This window comes from Arachis hypogaea, chromosome 13, assembly GCF_003086295.3.
Source record: "Arachis hypogaea cultivar Tifrunner chromosome 13, arahy.Tifrunner.gnm2.J5K5, whole genome shotgun sequence".
NCBI classification, from domain to species: Eukaryota; Viridiplantae; Streptophyta; class Magnoliopsida; order Fabales; family Fabaceae; genus Arachis; species Arachis hypogaea.
Window position 1 is genome coordinate 83,407,396 of NC_092048.1, and position 4,776 is coordinate 83,412,171.

Sequence of the window (4,776 nt, forward strand, 5' to 3'; positions counted from 1 at the left end):
GCTTCTTCCTCCATATCTAACACCACAAAATCAGCAGGAAATATAAAATCTCCCACCTTCACCAACAAATCCTCAACTATCCCATGAGGGAATTTAAAAGTTCGATCTGCCAATTGGAGGGCCATTCTTGTTGTTTGGCTTCCTCAATCTTCATTCTTCTCATCATTGTTAGAGACATCAAATTGATACTGGCCCCTAAGTCACACAAGGCCTTCTCCACCATGACTTCTCCTATGATGCAGGGGATTTGGAAACTGCCTGGATCCTTCAATTTTTGAGGCAATTTGTGCTGAATGATGGCACTGCATTCTTCAGTTAACAATACAGTTTCCTCATTTCTCCAGCTTCTCTTCTTGGTCATCAATTCCTTTAAGAATTTTGCATATAGTGGCATTTGCTCTATTGCCTCAGCAAAGGGAATGTTGATTTGAAGCTTCTTGAAAATCTCCAAGAACCTGGAGAATTGGCCATCTTTTTCACTTTTCATCAAACGTTGAGGATAAGGTGCTTTAGGTGTATAAGGCTTCAGGACCTCTTTTTCTTTTTCTTTTGTTGCAGACGGTGTAAAAGATTGTCCTTGTTCTTTGTCTTTCACATTTTCCTTTGCTTCATCCTCTGTGGTTTCCTTTGAGATCTCCTTCAGATTCTTTCCACTTCTGAGGGTTATGGCTTTACATTCTTCCCTTGCAATAGCCTTGGCAGCATGAGAAGCGCTTGTCCCAGGGGTTTGCTTAGACAAATACACAATTTGATTTTCTAGCTTCTGGATGGCAGCTCCTTGGTTTTGTAGGTTAGAATTTACTTCTTCCTTAAAAGCTTTCAATTCGGTTATGTCTTGACTCATGGTTACCATCATTCCTTCTATCCGGTTTAATTGATCTTGAAATTGTTGGTTCGGATTAAGTTGGGTAGGTTGATTATTTTGGCCATGATAGGATGGTTGGGGGTAAGTGTTTTGTGTGGCTTGGTATGATCTTTGGTTGGAGTTTTGGTATGTGGAATTGTTATGTTGGTTGTGGTTGTAAGGTTTGTGGTTTTGTGGTTGGGTTTGTTGGTTCCCCCACCCAAAGTTTGGGTGATTTTTCCATCCTGGGTTGTAAGTGTTGGAGTGTGGATCATATGATTGCCTTTGTTGGTTTCCCACATAGTTGGCCTCTTCCCAATCACCTCCTTCAATGCTTACTTCCTCTTGATCTTGTGTGTGTATTGCAGCCACTTGCTTTGTTTCTAATTGCCTGGTAAGCTCGGCTAGTTGTTTGGCAAACACCTTGTTTGGGCTAGAATTGTATCAACATGGTTCAGCTCCATGACTCCCTTAGTGTTGTGCCTTTCTGATGCATAGTAGTACTCATTCTCAGCCACTGTCTCAATCACTTCAATGGCCTCTTCCACAGTCTTTTTCCTGTTCAATGAACCTCCTGATGAATGGTCTACAGCCTTCCTTGATTCATAAGAGAGTCCATCATAGAAAATATGCAATTGCACCCAATCATGGAACATGTCTGGTGGGCATTTCCTTGTCAAATCCTTGAATCTCTCCCATGCCTCGTAGAGAGTTTCACCATCTTGTTGTCTAAACGTTTGAACCTCAGATCGAAGCCTATTGACCTTTTGTGGGGGGTAGAAACGTGCCAGAAACTTGCTTTCCACCTCATCCCATGTTGTTAGACCCCCCTTGGGAATGATTCCAGCCACTTAGCTGCTTTGTCCCTAAGTGAAAATGGGAACAAAAGCAGTTTATAGGCATCTTCCTGGACTCCATTAGACTTCACAGTGTCACAAATTCTCAGGAATTTTGTGAGATGTTGGTTTGGGTCTTCATTAGCACTTCCACCAAATGAACAATGATTCTCCACAAGTGATATTAGCTGTGGTTTGAGCTCGAAATTGTTTGGCCTGAATGGGTGGTTTCTGGATGCTGCTACCACAATTCCCAGAGGTTGGGTTTATGTATGAACTAAGAACCCTCCTCTCAGGAATGGCATTGTTTCCATCAGCTCTCTCATGGTTGTGAACTTCTCTATCCATGTTTAGATCTAAAGCTTCCTCAAAATTGTCCTCAGATTCTTCTTCAGATTCCTCTTCTCCCACTACTCTCTTTCCTCTTGCTTCCCTTCTCAGTCTATGAAGGGTCCTCTCTGGTTCGGTATATGGAGGAGTTGATGTCTCTCCTCTCCTACCTGTCATACAAGAACACAGCACAGGCACAAACAAGTGAAATACTCTTGGTTAATGGAAGAGTATGGTTAGAGCAATTGAGGAATTAATTCAAACAGTTAGTGAGTCAGTGAGTTAGTTGCTTGAATTTAAAGGCATAAAGAAAGAAAGCATGTAACCGAGTGCAGAAATTAAAATTCAACAAGTAACTTGAACAGAATTAACAAAGCAAGAAAAATTGCTCAATCTAGTTAACTTCCAATTTGAGAATTTTCAATCGAAAACCAATCCCCGGCAACGGCGCCATAAACTTGGTGCGCATAAACTAGTTATGCTACGATTTAGGAAATTGCACGATCGGCAAAATTCCTTCCGGCAAGTGCACCGGTTATCGTCAAGTAAAAACTCACAATAGAGTGAGGTCGAATCCCACAAGGATTGGTTGAGTGAGCAATTCGGATTAGAAGTGTGTTCTAGTTGAGCGGAATCAAGATTTGAGATGAGAATTGCGGAATGTAAAATTGGCGGGAAAAATAAATGACAAGAAAATTAAATGGCGGAATCTTAAATTGCATGAATTAAAGAGCAGAAACTAAATTGCTGAAATTAAAAGGAATGGGGGTTGATTGCATGAATTGAGTTGCAGAATGTAAAGAGAAGATGGAAATCAGAATTGGGGGATTCATTGGGTTATAGGAGATATTGAGATCTCCGAATCAAAACATGTTTATCTCTTCCTCAAGCAATGCGTTCATTGAATTTTGCTTGGCAATCTTATATGATTGGATCCCAATCCCTTGGCTCACCAATACTCTCTAAAAATGAACAAATTCCCAATCCCTTGGTTTAAGTGTTCATAAGAAGAGATGGATGCTCGATCACTGATTATACCACACAGTTTCATGAACCACAATTTGGTAGGATTACATGTCACAATATCCATCCAAACCCCAATCCAATTCACTGTGAGAAAGCTTCTCTAGCATGAATCCTCCATTCCTTTCCCAAGGTTCCGAAGGATTCCAATTATGGGTAGTTTCTTTCCCAAGACAACTACCCAATGGAATTAGATCGAGAAGCTTTCTAACAAAATTCAAGAGAAAAGATTGAAGAAGAAGATAAACTATTATTGATTCATTGAATTACAATAGAGCTCCCTAACCCAATGAAAGGGGGTTTAGTGAGTCATAGCTCTGAATTCAATTACAAAGATATGAAAACTAGCTAAAAGTGAAGGTAAAAGTTAAAAGGTTCCTTCTAACTTAAATTCTATCCTATTTATACACTTTCTATATTGAGCTTCTGTTGTGTTTCTTGGGCTCTCCCTGCTTTCCTTTTGCCTTGGGTTTATGATCCATAATCTTGATGAGGTTGTTGATCCAAATTCTGTAACATTCATTGAGCCAACTTAGTGATAATCAAATAATGGCACATGACTCAATAAATTGAAATTTCAGACTCATCAATCCTTCAGGCCCAATCCCATAAACCATGATATTCAATTGGGTTCATACCAGAATAAGTTTAAGTTAATGTTTGTGCTCAAATACTAACTTAAACCACAATATTTTTGGTCCAGAAACCTTTTCCAAGGGTGGCGTTTAAGTTGCAGTTTAAGCTTAAACTGCAACTTAAACGCCAGACACTTCCAGTGAGGCCTTTTGTAGAAGCACGTTTAAGCTTCAGTTTAAGGTTAAACTGAAGCTTAAACGTGGAAATGGAAGAAGGCAGCCCTGGAGAGTCATGTAGTCGAACACGTTTAAGCTTCAGTTTAAGGTTAAACTGAAGCTTAAACGTGGATATAGGAAGGGCAGCCCTGGAGGTCGAACACGTTTAACCTCCAGTTTAAGGTTAAACTGGAGGTTAAACGTGGAAGCTTAGAAGAGTAGCCCTGGAGGTGTCGAACACGTTTAAGCTCCAGTTTGAGGTCAAACTGGAGCTTAAACGTGGGAATGGAGAGAGCAACCCTGGAGGAGAGTTCTTGGTCGAACACGTTTAAGCTCCAGTTTGAGGTCAAACTGGAGCTTAAACGTGGAAATGGCTCCCTGGTGCTTTTCCCATTCTGGCGTTTAACCTCCAGTTTAAGGTTAAACTGGAGGTTAAACGTGGAACTCCTTCCTGAGTGGCATTATCATTCTGGCGTTTAACCTCCAGTTTGAGGTCAAACTGGAGGTTAAACGTGGAATGCTTCTTTGGTGAGACTTTTCATTCTGGCGTTTAACCTCCAGTTTGAGGTTAAACTGGAGGTTAAACTTCAATTCAAGCATTTCTTAGCCTTCATGATTCTGGCGTTTAAGCTCCAGTTTAGGCTTAAACTGGAACTTAAACTCCACATGTGATATTCAAGCTTCCTTTATTGATTTGTTGCTTCCTTGCTTAGCCTCTTCTCCCCTGAAATCATCCAAACAAATGCATCAAAGTCTTGCAAAATTTCATGAGAATTCTTCCATTCATATCATTCAAGTATATAACTAAAACTCATGGAATTTGCATCAAAATCATACTGTTTGGATGGTTCATTGCTTTGTTCTTCATTTAACCATTTTTGGTTACTTTAAGCTCAAGAAAATGCATAAAACAACTAAAACTAACAGAAAAATGCTAGTGAAACTAGCCTAA

At 40.1% G+C, this 4,776-nt stretch overlaps 1 non-coding gene across 1 annotated transcript; it reads left to right on the forward strand.

The window, feature by feature from the left end:
- The first annotated feature begins 1,498 nt into the window (after positions 1-1,498).
- LOC112739627 (small nucleolar RNA R71) lies at positions 1,499-1,602 on the forward strand. The gene has a single exon (XR_003170558.1). It is a non-coding gene; the product is annotated as a small nucleolar RNA R71 (small nucleolar RNA).
- The last annotated feature ends 3,174 nt before the right edge of the window (positions 1,603-4,776 follow it).